Genomic DNA, 15,101 nt, shown 5'->3' on the forward strand with positions numbered 1-15,101 from the left:
AAAACTGCAGAACGTGTGCAGTATGTGGAGGGGGCTAGAGTCAAGGTGATTCTTGGTCAGATTTGGGTTTGAAGTACCTCCTGACTCTGAGGTCTTGAGATACTAACCAGTGTACTTAAGGGCAGATTTAGAATATAAATGACGAATTATTTGTTACACAGCAATTCATGAAACTGTTTAAAGTTTCTGACATCTTGTATTACAACAATGTGTTGTTAAAATACATTTTTAATTACTTCATTAAATATTTTCCAATTATATAATAATGGTTTAAGATTTATAAATCACAAATCTTTCATGATAATATTCTGAGATAAAGAGCACAATTACTATACTTTTTATTTTGCAAACAAAGAAACTGAGGCTTAAAGATGTGAACCAATTTTCCAATCATGCAATTTAGAGATATTAGCAGTAATACTCAAACCTTAATCTTTTGACTCTGAATTTAGTGCTCTTTGTATCAGACAATGCTGCTCTACCTCAAAGGAATAGAGGGCACTGTAATCTGAGAAGATTCACGCATGATGAAATCATGGAACCCTGAAGTATAAATTTTAGCAGTATTCAATAATAATCCCAAATCACAAGTATAAAATCAGGCAACAACCATTCCTATCAAAAATATAGATCTTAGTTTATTTTATTTTTACCTTCACCTGACACTATTTGACCATGTATTGACCATTTAGGATCATTCTTCCAGCAGTAAATGTGATCAATAATTCACTCACACAGAATATATAACTCTAAATTTTCAACTCATATGAACCCCCTGATAACGAGTACTGATTATACAACAGCAAAGCGTACACTTGCCAGTGTCCCTGCCTTCTTTTTCACTCAGAGGACTCACTGAAGAATGATCCTTTCCTTGCTTGCAAATGAAATATTTAAAACAATGTTTTGATGCTCCAAGTTACACCTGACATATTTGTCGATTTCCACGGGCGCTCGGCGTGATTAGATTTGGGGGTCAGTTACTTTAAGGTCATCTTGAGACCACACATTTTAATTTCAAATGGAGGATGACAAACCTGATAAGCAAAACTTTATAAAATAAAAGGATATGAAATCAACTTAGACTACTGGTGGGGATGGGGAAAACTTTTGCATTAAGTCCTGTCATCTAAAGAAATGGAGGCTAAAGTTACAAGACATAATTCTGCTGACAAATAACCTTGATAAGTTAAGGCACATGGCAAATTCGCTGAAACAGGCAGACCCTGTGTAACCCTGCCCTACCAATGAACGTCATTCAGACAACCAAACACCACTGTAATGATGCAAAAACTACTGCAACCTTGTCCAGTCACTTGTTCAATGTTCCTTCAGAAATAACTGCCCGCTACCACGGTTTCACCTAATGTACTTTTACAAAACCATAATGAACGTTAGGTGCATTATAATCATGTGACAGAATAGAAAAATATTACATAATGGAATAAATACTAGATTTTAATCAGAATGGGCTTATTCCATTCCTGCCACTTCTATTTGTATGACTTTGGCAAATTATTTATCGTCTGTCCCCTCAGTTTCTTAAACTATAAAATAAGAGAGTAGGAAAAGACAATGTTTCTTTCATCTCTAAATCTTGAAATCCTATAAATTTCAAACTTAGACTAGAAAGATCTAGAATTGAATTCAGGATTTCTCATGTTTTTGCAATATGACAGAGGATGATCACTTCAAAGTGAATATTCCCTCCATGGGTGCAGACTAGAACTCAAACAGCTATTTTCATTCTATGTGCTTCTAATTCAGTTTTCCAAAACTGCAACAAAGAAGCTACCAAACAAAGCCATTTATATATGTGTATGTATATCCTTTAACATTTGGGATACCAATACCGCAGTAAGACTTATCTCATGTTTCACCCTTACTATACTGCCAGCTTGCTTTTTTTCTGGTCATACATGTACTTAAAGATGTTGTGGAGTCTCCTTTGGCATACAAGCAATCACTGATAACACAAAACAGCCTACTTACAGAATGATGACGGAAACATTTGGATCACCTACAATTTTGATTATCTAGAGATAATAGGGGTATCTTATAATTTGCAGACATAAAACTCAGTAAGAAAATATCAGTGTTAATAAGGGGGTTTTGTAGTAGTGAGCAGTTGGAGATCACTGAAAGCTCCATTCAGACAAAAGAACAATTTACAAGAAAGTAAAGATAAGACATTAATGCCTATAATTTCTTCTAATACACACACACACACATATATGCACTCATATATACACACACACACACACACACACACACACACACACACACACACACACACACACATACTTTCTTGAACTGACATTTGTTGTTATATATCTTGAGCCCTCCCTTATATTCTGTGAGGCACATGACAATGTCCTCTTTTGTCTTGTTTCATTTTGTTTTATATTCCCTTTTGCTTTTCTTTTTTCTTATTCTATTTCTTTAAATAAAATAAATTTTTAAAAAAAAGAGAGATTTTGTTCAGTTTCCCAAATACAATTAGGCTCAATCTCTCTCCACATGGGGATAATACCTGCACTCATCTATCTCACAATACTGTGATGACAAATGAACTTTGTAAACATTTAAAGGCTTGCTTTTGTTGATACTCTACAGCTTGGTGAGCAAGAGAAAGTCAGTTCTCTTTAAGCCTCAGTTTCTCAACCAAAAAAATAAACCATTAGGCTAAAGGATTTTGCCTGTCTTTAAATCCAATGGAACCTAAAAAACAATGCATGTCTATGCAATACACTGCTTTAAAATATACAGAAAAGTTTTATTCTCAACAAGAAAAAAAAAAAACACAAGTGCTTCAGAATCAGGTTATACAACACTGATTAACATATAATAATAAGAGTAATAGAGCATATTCAAGGTTAATAGTAAATTTAAAAAATTATTATTGTTAATTAGCAAGATGATAATTTGAATGAGAAGCAAGTTGTCAAAATCACTAAGGGTTAAACTCTAAAAACAATGAGATAGTGAAGGAGTACTTGAAAACTTAATTAAAATAAAACCAGTTGTTAGTTTTTTCAATCTAGATTTAAGACCCATCCTGTATTATCTATTCATATGAAAAACGGTACAGCAATTGAATTTTGAATTATGATAACACATTTTCTCAGCTATAGAAAATGTTGGCTTTCAGCCCAATGAATACAATAGCCACATGTTCAAGGTCCTTAATTATCTAATTAATGTGGTGTCATTTTAGCAATTAGTTCAAATGACCATATGTAACTTTTTTATGGATTTAAAAAAAATATCAGAATACTGGATTTTGAAAAATGTTATAAAACATTGTGATACAAAAATTAAGGATATAAAATAACAACAAATGCTGGCTGAAAAATCTATAAGTATCAGGAGGGAGAGACCAAAGAAATTATGTCATATTTTGACCTGATAAAGCTTTGGCTGACAGTGTATTCATAGCTCCTCATGAGCTATACCAAATGACTATTTGTAATTGTGGATTTCCAGAAGAAACTAGGTATTTGTAATTAATGACAGTAATAATAACAATACCATTAATAATAATTCAAATTTCTAGCATTTTACAGGGTGGACAATATTCTTCTTCTATCAATTCTGTGAAGTATTTGATGCTAGTATTATTAATAGCCTTAATTTGTAGACAAGGAAATTCAGGGTCAGGCTCATAGAACCAGAATCACACAACAGTCAAGTATTTGAAGGGCCTTCAGGTGGAAGAAGGATTAGATTTGCTATGTTTGAGCGTAGAAGAACTAGGAACAAGGGGCAGAAGTTACAAATTAAGGTTTTCATTATTAGAGGAAAGTTCCTAACTGGAACTGTTACAAAGGCTAAGAATGCCTGCAGACCCTCAAAGAAGGCCTTGCATAAGGGGAACTGAGATGGTCACTTTTCAGGTATTCATAGAAGTGATTCTTATTGAGATACATATTGAAAGATAAAGATTCGAAGGCCACTTTCAATTCTGAGATTCTCTATTTCTTTTATCTAGAAACAAAAGGAATTTGGGAGTAATTTATTGAACTCAAGCCCTTAATTTTACATGCTAGAAAACTGAGGGCAAAAGAAGTTAAAGGATGCCAGTTTACAATGATATTGTAATTTGTATTATCCTTAGTATTGTATTGTCCTTAGTGAGCCTCATACCTATGAACCCATCCCCATCATCCTCACTTCACAACTGCATGACAGAAAGAAGTGGAAACCCCTAAAAATATAAAGTCTGAGGAAAAAAGCCTGAGCAAACAAAAGAGTTATATGTCACTGTAAAACATGAAAAAAAAATAAGGGGAAAAGGGAAATAATTCTTTTCTCAACTTTTTTGACCTCACTTTAAAAATCATATTTGTGTTGCTATGTTATTATTTTACATCACTATCTCTTTTATAAGGCTCTTCCTTCAACATGAAGAAAGAGCAACATTTTAATTTTAATTTTTTAATATCCCACAGAGAGCAGGTGGGGATCACATGTTGTTTCTGTAATTGACTAACATCGGAACCACTGAATTATAAAGCTAATGTTGTAGAAAAATGTACTTACACTAAAGAAATTGTTTCTGCATCATTTGCTGTGTCCTTCATTCTGGTTACTGGCCCATGTTCCATAGGACTGGTTTCCTACATCTTTGATCAGTCCTGAGAGCATCCTGTGAGGAAGGACTCAAGAAATAGAAGTTGATAGAACCTGTGGTTACCAAGAACTGCTGCCTTCCTAAAACTTATATAGATCTATTTTTTCATATTATTTTAAACTGGAAAGCCTCTAAGATATCACCTATATGCTTCCCCGAATTATTTTGTAGAGAACAAAACCAGGGCATCAAAAAGGAAAATAGATTTCACAGTTACACAGAGAGAATCAAGATTCACGTCTATGGGCAACTACAAATCCAGTCCCCACCTCTAAGAGAGGGTGCTTAGCTGTCACTCAACAGATATGTTTTATTTTGTTATGTTTGGTTCCATTCAATTTAATCCAAAAAAAATCCAATTCAAAAAAAAGTTTATTAAGATATAGTAGAATGTATTGGAAAGAATACTACATCTGAAATCAAGGAATTGGTTGGGTCTGAGTGCCACCAGACTCTAGGCAAGTGTTAAGGTCTCTGAACTTAAATTTTATTGTCATATATGGATGATTTAGTTTCGCCTTTCCTAGCTTCCCCAGTGCTTAACATAGTGCCTGGCACTGTGGAAGTACTTCACAAATGTTTATGAACTAATTGTATCCTCACCCACCTACCATGAAGACTACTGAATTGTATAGAGGAGGTACTAGGGTTAGAACATTTGTATAAATAAGGATGATATGAGGTGAATAAAGTTCAGAAGGCACTAATGACTGGAAAAGTCAAGAGAAGGCTTCATGGACAAGCCAACAACTGAGCTCAGCTCTGGAGGAATATAAAAACAATATTCTCCAGAGTCTAGTTTTATAATTACACAGAATTCCATTTGGGGTTTTGATTCCCTTACTATTCTTTTTAGTTATGTTATTGTTCTCTCTGTGTGTAATGTTTTCTTAGTTACATGTCTTCTCATACTCCTGGGAACACTTTATATTCATTATTTCTCATGGTGAAATAATATTCCATTTTATTCCATTATATCACATTTGTGAGTCATGTGTCAATGAAAGAGCAGCTACTTTGTTTCTCACTGTTTGTTAAGACAAAAAGAACTGCTGTGAATATTTTGCTAAATACAAACCTCCCCAATGCAGAGGGTCTTCCAAAATAACTTTGTTTTATATTCAGAGAAAGATGATACATCTACTTCATTCTAATTTAGATACTTCATAATGGAATACAGGAATTTTCCTTTGTCCAATTCTTTTACTTCAAGTGAATTTGGAATCAGGAGACCTGGGTTCACTCCTGGTTCTCTTCCTTATTGCTTTTGTGACATGAGACTGTCTTGAGCCCTTTTCTCTTTTCCCTCTTGACTGGTGATTTCATCATTAGTTTAATTATCATTTCTATTCAGATAATTCCCAGATTCATATTGCTAGCCCTAATATTTTTTTTGAGCTCCCGTAGCATGTTAACAACTGCTTCTTGATATTTTGAATTGGATGCACCATAGGAATCTCAAACTCAATATGTTCAAAACATAACTCATTTCCTTTCCCAAAAAAATCTTTATTGCTTCTCAAATTTTCTATTATAGGCTAGAGAAGCACTAGGTCCCTGTCACTTAGTCTTTCAATCTTAATAGCATCCTTGATCCTCACTAGCAATTAAACCAAATATCATTTTTCTTATAAAATCTTACTATTTTTACTTTGATGACATTTATTTTATACATTCTCTTCTTTCTTAATCACATGGCCCTCATCATCTTCTTCTGGACTACTGTGTTAGTCTTCTACTTGTTTTTCTTGATTCAAGTCCCTCCCAATTCCAAATATCTTCCACTTAGCTACTAATGAAACCTTCCAAACATACAGGTTTGACCATATCAAAATCCTACTTAAACTTCAGTGACTTCCTTTCAACTCGGGATTAGATATAAAATCCTGCTTGAAATGTAAAGTCTGTTTCAAACAGGTACCATCCTATGCCTCTGATTTTTCCCCCCACTTTAGTCCCTTTCCATGCATTCTATAATCCAGATACACTGGTGCATTGCCGCTTATTCATATATCATTCCATCTTCCAATTCCTGGTCTCTGAAATTGTTACTTCTGCCTCATAGCTTCCCATAAGGCTCCCATAAGGAATCAGCCCATGTCCCAACTTTTATATGAAGTTTCTTTAGTATTCTCTAGTCCCCACCCTTTAAGAATACCTTTGAGTTTCAATGAATATATCATGAATGGATATTATGATTTGTATGTTGAATCACCTATTGAAATGTGAGCAAGGTCTGTTTGTGCCTTTCTTTGAATCTTGTATTCCTTATCACAGCTCCTGGCAGATAATAAAACACTTAATAAATATTTGTTGACTGACTGACAGATGGGGAAATGAGAAAGAAGTGCATTCTAGACATGGAGGATAGTTTATAGAAATTCATGGAAACAAGAGATGTATTGCTGAGCTCAGAGAACAGATAATTTTGTTTGGACTATATACTCCATGAAGGAAAAGAATATGCAATAAGGATGAAAAGGAAGCAAAAGTCAGGCGCCTTTAATGCCATGTTGAGAGTTTATTATTCTGGGGAGAAAGTTTGTGAATGAAAGAATGCCTAGGACAAACCTGTGCCTTAGAGACACAGTGTTGGCAATTGTGTGGTGGATGAAGAACGGGGCCTTGGGAAGGGGGATAGGCAATAGCTTCTCCAAACAGAAGGTGTCTTCAATTGTCCAGGCAAGAGAATTAAGTTGATATTTAGGTGCAAAGAAAGTGCAAAGAAAGGAGCAGATTATGTGATGCTGTAGAAGTAGACTTAGCAACTGGGAGTATATGAGGGAGGAGAAGGAAGGGTCAAAGATTACCCAGGAATCATAAATCCATGTAATTGACAGGAGAGTATACTCTCAAGAGAAATCAAGATGTTTAGAAAAGGTGCTGATTAGGAGGAACAGAATAAGATTCATTTGGTGGGTGCTGAGTTTAGAGTGCCTATAGAATGCACAAGGGGAAAAGACATACATGTACATGCTACCATAGAAATTGAGTTCAGGGGAGATATTGAGGTGAGATATTCAGGTTTAGAAGTAATTTGTACAGAGGTAATATTGAACCATGAGAACAAATAAAAATCCCAAGGAAAGAATATACAGAGAGAAGACAGGCCAAGGGGAAGGGCCCACTGTAGAGTTTTGGGAAATATACACAAAGGAAATGATGATCTTCATGGCAAAGACTCATTCCATCCACAAAGAGGGGAGATAATGTGTGTAGAAAGAAGTCTACATTTTTAGAGACACTTGTATTAATTTATTTTGTCTAATTGTTCCTGCAATAAGAGACAGTTTTCTGGGGAACAGTGAGTCATTAGGAAGTGATAGGGATGTTCAAAAAAGAGTATTCACAAAACACCTTTAAAAGAGATTGTGAACAAATAGTTATACAGGTAGGAACAAAATCAGGAGAAAGCAATGTCAAAGGAAGTGATGTGTCCTCCTTACAACTGCAAAAGCCTACAATTCTAGAATTTGATGATCCTTCTTAAAGTGATACCCCATATGCTTTCTCAAATAGTCTTGTCCCAAAGAAATGCTATAAAGACTGAGGAAATTAAATCTCCAGGGAAGAGAACCAGGTGTTGAATGGAAAAAAAAAACATATAGTGTATCACTAAAGATCAAATGACACCTTAAAATTTCCATGGAAGGATGGGTATAAGCTAAAGAGGTACCTTATTGTGCAAAGAGATATGCTGGGTATGTTACATAATAAAAGTGATGGAGAATTCATGAATCTTCCCTCCTATTTAAAAGGATAGCATTAGACCAAATGATTCCTAAGGACCCATTTAATTAAAAATAAGATACGCTCTGAGGAAGTAGCAGTTATGGACTTGAGCTGAAGATGGCTCAGAACTGTTGCTGGTTGTGTTCTACCCTCTCAGAGGTACTATGGGCCACAGAATGGTTGTTTTTTATTAAGATGGAGCCAGGAAGCATTTTGTACACTAGAGATCTGGTACTTGATCCCTGAACAGACAATAGCAGAAGAAGGTGAGGAAAGAAAGGGCATAGGCATTAATGTAGTGCCTAATGTGTGCCAGATATCTTACAAATATCTTATTTGATCTTCACAGTACCATTTTGAGGTAGGTGATATTATTAACCCCATTTTACAGCTGAGGAAACTGAAGTGAACAGGAAGTAAAATGACTTTCTCAGGGTCACAGGATAAGTGTCCAAGGCTGGATTTCATCTCAAGGCCCAGTGCTCTATGAGACCCAAGGTTTTTTTTTTTTTTTGTTTGTTTTTTGTTTTCATATAAAGAGGAGTGGTTTCAGATGATCTCTAAGTTTCCTTCCAGTTCTAAAAGTATATGAAATCAATTTCTATATATGTAAGGATATGCATTTTTAGACAAGATAAAGGAACTGGACAGTTGTGAGGTCTTAAAAATCACAAAAAATACATTATTTGTCTAAAATGTGAAGGAAAAAAAAACCTAGAAGAAAGTATCTTTAAAAGATTCTCCAAGATTACGGTGATTATTTCTTTCCTTTCAAATGCAGAGTATATTGAGGCTCCTTTAAAAAATTCATACAGTAGAATCATTCTATGCAACTGTAAGGAGGAAACTGTCAGACAACATTCCCAATTCAATATTATATTGTGCTTCAAGAAAAGATTTCCATAGATTCAAGATTAAAAAAAGTCTCATAAATAAATGATAATCCCATGCATGCCCTGAAAAATGAAAAAATAATTTTGTGTTTGCATTTTACTCTGCAGAGTAAAATTTAATCTCTCTTTTAATATAGCATGTCTTATATAAAGAGGTAAAAAGATGTAACCTTATGAAAACTGATTTTTTACATGTTTAAAAATCTCCTTCTGAGTATTTACCAAGGAATGTTGCATTTTAAGTACAAGAAAGTGTTACATATTGATACTACAACCTGTGAATAAATTTAAAAACTGGAAAAAACTATTTTTTAAAAAGAAAGAAGCAAACTATACAATTAAAAATTAATATATAAATGCCATCAAATAGGATCATTATTTTGATTGGGTTAACTCTCCAAATAAGAAAACTCAAAGGAGATATTTCTATAGATCAGGTCTCTTTGTTCAGAATAGGATGATATGCATTGGACAGGTAGCCTATGTAATTAGTATGTAAATTAAATATATCTTAGATTAGCACTGAGTAAACCTCAACTCCTCTACCCTTTTCCCCACAAAGATTGAGAACATCAGGCTAAATCCTAAATGGAAAATCTAAGAAAAAACAATCACGGTCATTTTTCCAGCTCTAATTTGCTTAGAGGAATAGAGGAGTCTGCAGACATTGAGAGTAAATTTGATCAAATTTGACATTAAATTTGACAAAGAACAGTCTAGAATCCATAGGTTGAAAGAAGATGAACATGCACTCTGGGGCAAGCTGAGATCCCAAATCCATACCAGGATTGGGGTGATTTGATGGAGGTCATGGGAAGAGGTATCAACTAACAGCTCATCCCTCAGAACTCATTTCTAGGTTCCAGACCCAGAACAGAATGAGGAGAGGATCTACAATCTAGGGACATTTGGGAGGTTTGGTTACAGTTGGGATTTCTAGACAGTGTACTGAGAATTGCAAAGCAAAAAGTAGCTGTGTGATAGTGACTCCAGAGCCACAACTGAGCCTTAGTTCTAGCTTCTATACAGTCTGAACCCTGCAGTGAAATAAACAGGGCATGAATTTCAAACCAAATAGAAGCTTGCAATTAGGATAATATGAACATGCAGAGATTTACAACTAACCAATGATAGCTGAGTCCAATATAAATCTATTAAAATTTCCAATAGATGAGACACACATGAGTGTGTCTCAAGTCAAAAGCTGGATCGGGAACTTGCTGGATTCAGGCCTGTGATGAGATCTTACCCCAGATCATATCACTTTGGAAGCACTAAAAGCTTGTAGGTCCCAATCCTGAACTATCCTTAACATCTGGAATAACAACACTCAATACTGCAAAAAAGCAGGAGAAAGTTCAAAGAGAACAAAGGCTCAATTCAGACATTCCTCTACAGAAATGCATAGAGCCTGACAATAACATAAAGTCCATAGTCAAAAAGCTGAAGAAATGAACAAAAACGAAGCAAAACAAAACAAAACCCCACCATTTAGAGCTGTTATGGAGGCAGGATACCCAACAAATTGAGAAAAAGAAAGGTATCTCCAAAACATCCATACACAAAACCCGAAAAACACAGCTAGGACACAAGTTCAAGCAGAATTCCTGGATGAGAGAAGATTTAGAACAGAGACTGCAGGAAGTATAAGAGGGAGTTCAAGTGAAGAGTAAAAGCATGGCCATAAAACAATGAAAACCAAATTGAGGGTAGGCAACACAAATTTTTGGTGAATGCAGTAGATATCATTTTGTGGCTTCTCTTAATAGCATTCAGGAAATTGTGTAAGAGCAGAAAAAGTGGAGAATGGTGGTAGTCAAGGATTAGAAAAGAAAGAGTGACTGTAGGATGAGAAGCAAGAAATTTTGGATTGAGAACAGGGTAAAGTTGAGTTAGTTATCAAGATTTTCAGAGAAAAAAAGTGAAGAAAAAAATGGACTGGACAAGGAGTGGTGGAGTGACAAGATTTCATAGAGGACAAAGGACAATATTGTGAAGTGGCTTATTCAAGTATCATTGTTCCCAATATTAATATAAATGGAAACAGGGATTCAGAGAGATTAAAAGTTACCATGAACATCTATTAAGTAAGTATGTCAAGCTCATATTTATTTAGCATTTGTAGTTTTAACAACTAACTCTCCAAGAAAGGGAATGGATCGCCTCAGTAATTCCTAAGTTCCACACTTGCCCTTCCCTGTTCGGCTGCAGATTCCTCTCATAAGTATGGTCTACCAAAATGCAACCTCTTTGAGAACATAGCCTATCTCACTTTTCTATTTGTATCCCCAGCACTAATCTTAGTGCTGGGCACATAGTAAATGCTTAATAAATGTTTTCTTCATTCATTCACATCACTGGCGCTATTTAGTCAGAGGAATGGAGACACTTTGTAGGGACTATGTCCAGTGGATTCAGATTTCAGGAAGGCATTGCTCAGGGTAGTCTTGGAGGTCTCTTTCAACTTGAAGATTCTGTCATTTGAGTCTTGCTACAGTTTAATTTCCAGAAGTTCAAATACTGCCATGTGACAATAAGTATGTAATAGTCTTAAAAGTGACCAGTTACAAAGTTGACTTGTCAAGGAGTCTACATAACATTATCACTGTGTTTGGTGAAGAACTATAGCAAGAAATTGATTGTTACACACACACACACACACACACACACACACACACACACACACATACTTTTTTTTTCCAGTCAGTAAAGAAGAGATAAAAGATGCAGAATAAGGAAGTGGAGCTTTATAAATGAAAACGTTCACTAATGAAATTAGTATCGTTATTGCAGGAAGTGCTAATTTTCCTGCTCAGTGAGAGTTTAATAAAAGTGTTATGTCTACTCTATAACTGTGATTAATCAGGGTGGTATTGAGAAGTACAGCAATTCTTTTTCAACAAGGCAATTTTCAAAATTCAAAAAGGTGTAAATTTCATGCAAATTGCTTTATAATCATATATGTATAATAAGAAACTGATGAAATTGTGGTTAGAAAAAGAACCCTTAACATTTAACATTTCTCCTTTCAAATACTATGGAAAAACGTTCCTTTTTAAATGATGAAACATCACCACCTGAAATAACTACACAAATGTCAACAGAATGGAATGGTTTTAATAGGATCAAAAAGAATATAGTAATAATAACTCACATTTCTGTAGCACTACAAGGTTTCTAAAATGCATGCCTCAAAGGAAGTGTGAGTATTTTTAGGTATGTTTAGTAGATGAAGAAGGAAAAGTATTTTGGTATAGGAAAAAGAAGAGTAGACACACCCAGAAGTTTGGTTATACTAGTGGTATGAATAATGAGCAAGTCTTGTAATCCCATATATTTATTATAAAATATATACTGCTTACGACTTGCTTTAGGGGAGGGATATTGCACAACAACAAATTAACTGATGTTCAAATGAGGAAACTGAGGCTTGGAAAGGGGAGAAGATTTGCCCACAGATACACAGTTAGCAAATGTTAGGGGTTATTAAGCCATGTCTCTGTTTCATGTCCATTGTTCATTCCACTACAAGGTATTTCTTGGTCACGGTATCAAAAAACAACCTCAGCAAAGGAAAACACAAAAGAACAAATAGCCAGAGTTTGCACACTGGCTTTTAATCATATCAAACTGCTTAAGCAAGAGTGTTTTAACTGGGTAAGTCTAATGCTACCTGTATAATTTCCCATTAAAAAACTACTAAGGTGTCTGGCAAGTTTAAGCTACCATTCACAAACTCGAGTGAGCTGCAGACAGATAAAGTAGTCCATTCAGTAACCCCTTCTGACCCTCCAGGATGGCTTTATCTCTGTAAAGATCAGTCTACCTGCAATGAGCCATGGAGTCTGACAAACAGGCCCTGACAATCTCATTGTGCATGGTGTTTGGAAAGAGATGAAAAATGAATGATATTACCACTTCTTACTCGAGTTGTTCATCTGTTTACATAGCTTGGAAATATATATATATATATATATATATATATATATATATATATATATATATATATAAAACAAGCCCTCAAGTATAAATATGACAGTGGGAGTATTATTAGACTTGTCCACTGATGGCCCTTAAGACTTTTAAGACATCAGCAGAAAGCAGACATCCTCGGTATTTATGGAAACCAGTACTTAATAGTGTGACATCTAACTAACAGCTAGCTGTTTAAGAAACTGCAAGCTCTTTTTAAAAACAACTTAGAAAGAGGTGGTTAAAGTTTTGTGGGTAAGAACTTGTTGCAGGCAGGGATCATTCTGAATGTATGGTATATTAGCATGGTTCCTTTCATTTGAGAGACTTCTGTGTTACTGTTTTTAAGGACTGGCACTTAGATAGCTGAAAAAGACAATGGCACTGGGAAATCTGCACACAGGGTAGAGGAAAGCAGGGTACAGCTTTTTACAAAAGAAGATTTTGTTCCATGGAGTGGTGTAAAACAACAGAGAAAAAAATCAACAGTTCCAGCAGCAGAAAAAATAACAGAAGCAGCAGCAGCAGCAGCAGCAGCAAGAATGCCAGTAGCACCACAGAAATACTAACAGCAAGAGAAACAACATTCAAGGGCTTGGTTGGGAACTCAGACATTATGTAGGACAATATCTTGCAATAAAAAAGAAGAAACTGGAGTTGAGAGAAGTCACCTGTCTTGTTCCAAGTCGTTATGTGGCAGAGCCAGGATTTGAGATGAACTCCCTTGACTCAAAACATAGCATTCCTTCCACTACATGGGAAAATAAGATGAGCAAGTCAGGTACAGAAACTGAAGGATAACAGAGGAACAGCTTTGGGATAGTAACAGTTCTTATGAAACGTTAGAGGAACCTGAAGAATGTCCTTTGGGGAACATATTAAAGTATTTATGGACATCAAGGCTGGGTTGAGAATTTCACCAATGAAGCACATATCTGTCCAAACATCCTAAAGGGGAGCTGTAATTCAGGTGATAGATATTTTCTTTTTTACTTCATCTTTTCCAACTTCATATATATTTCAAACTATGATACCAAAAGGACATTATCATGAACTAACATTTTCAAAGAATTTCTTTTGCTTCATTATAGAATATATGAGAGTGCAGTAGAAAGAGTACTATTCTCAGGAAGTCCTTGATTCAACTCTAGCTTCAGATACTTCCTAGCTGTGTGTCACTGGGTATGTCACTTAATCACTGCTTGCCTCAGTTTCCTCATCTGTAAAAGGGGGATAATAAGAGCACCTAGCTCCCAGATTATTGTGAAGATCAAATGAGATCATAATTGTAAAATACTTAGGATCATGGTTGGCCATACTAAGCCATTATTATTATATATATGCTGTTATGTGAATTACATGAATTATGAATTATTATATGAATGCTGTTGCTATGATTTATTTCAATTGTGTTCAAATCTTTGTGACCCCAGTTAAAATTCTCTTGGCAAAGATACTGGAGTAGTTTTCCATTCCTTTTCCAGCTTATCTTACAGATGGAAACTGAGGCAAACACGAGGAAGTGATTTGCTTAGGGTCACACAGCTGGTTAAGTATATGAGGCCTGAATGGAATATAGGTCTTCCTTGACTCCAGGTCCAATTATTCATCGCACCATTTTATGCTCCTCCTTGTCTTCATGTCTCAAAATCCTTGAGCTCTTACAGAACTTAGCTGAAGTGCCACCTCTCCCTGGGAGTCCTTTCCTCATGCCCACAGCTATCAGTTCATTCATCCCCTCCCACACACACACTCAATTACTTAGATTTTAGTAGTATCTATGTAGTTTCCCCTGATAGTATGAAAATTACTTGAGAACAAGATAGGCTTTATGTATTTATCTTTGTATTCCTAGCATAATATGCCTGATG

At 35.2% G+C, this 15,101-nt stretch overlaps 1 protein-coding gene across 3 annotated transcripts in view; it reads right to left on the reverse strand.

Moving 5' to 3' along the window:
- The window catches only part of WWOX (WW domain containing oxidoreductase), a 1,143,641-nt gene that overhangs the window by 598,239 nt on the left and 530,301 nt on the right, over positions 1–15,101 (reverse strand). Inside the window, exon 9 of one of the 3 annotated variants that reach the window (XM_074282487.1) lies at positions 1–15,101. This exon is cut by the window's left edge and continues 13,812 nt beyond it; it is cut by the window's right edge and continues 34,814 nt beyond it. The exons of the other annotated variants lie outside the window; for them this stretch is intronic. The gene's annotated coding sequence lies outside the window, so the exon portion shown is untranslated. 3 annotated transcript variants of the gene reach the window in all.

This window comes from Sminthopsis crassicaudata, chromosome 1 (assembly GCF_048593235.1).
Source record: "Sminthopsis crassicaudata isolate SCR6 chromosome 1, ASM4859323v1, whole genome shotgun sequence".
Taxonomy (NCBI): domain Eukaryota; kingdom Metazoa; phylum Chordata; class Mammalia; order Dasyuromorphia; family Dasyuridae; genus Sminthopsis; species Sminthopsis crassicaudata.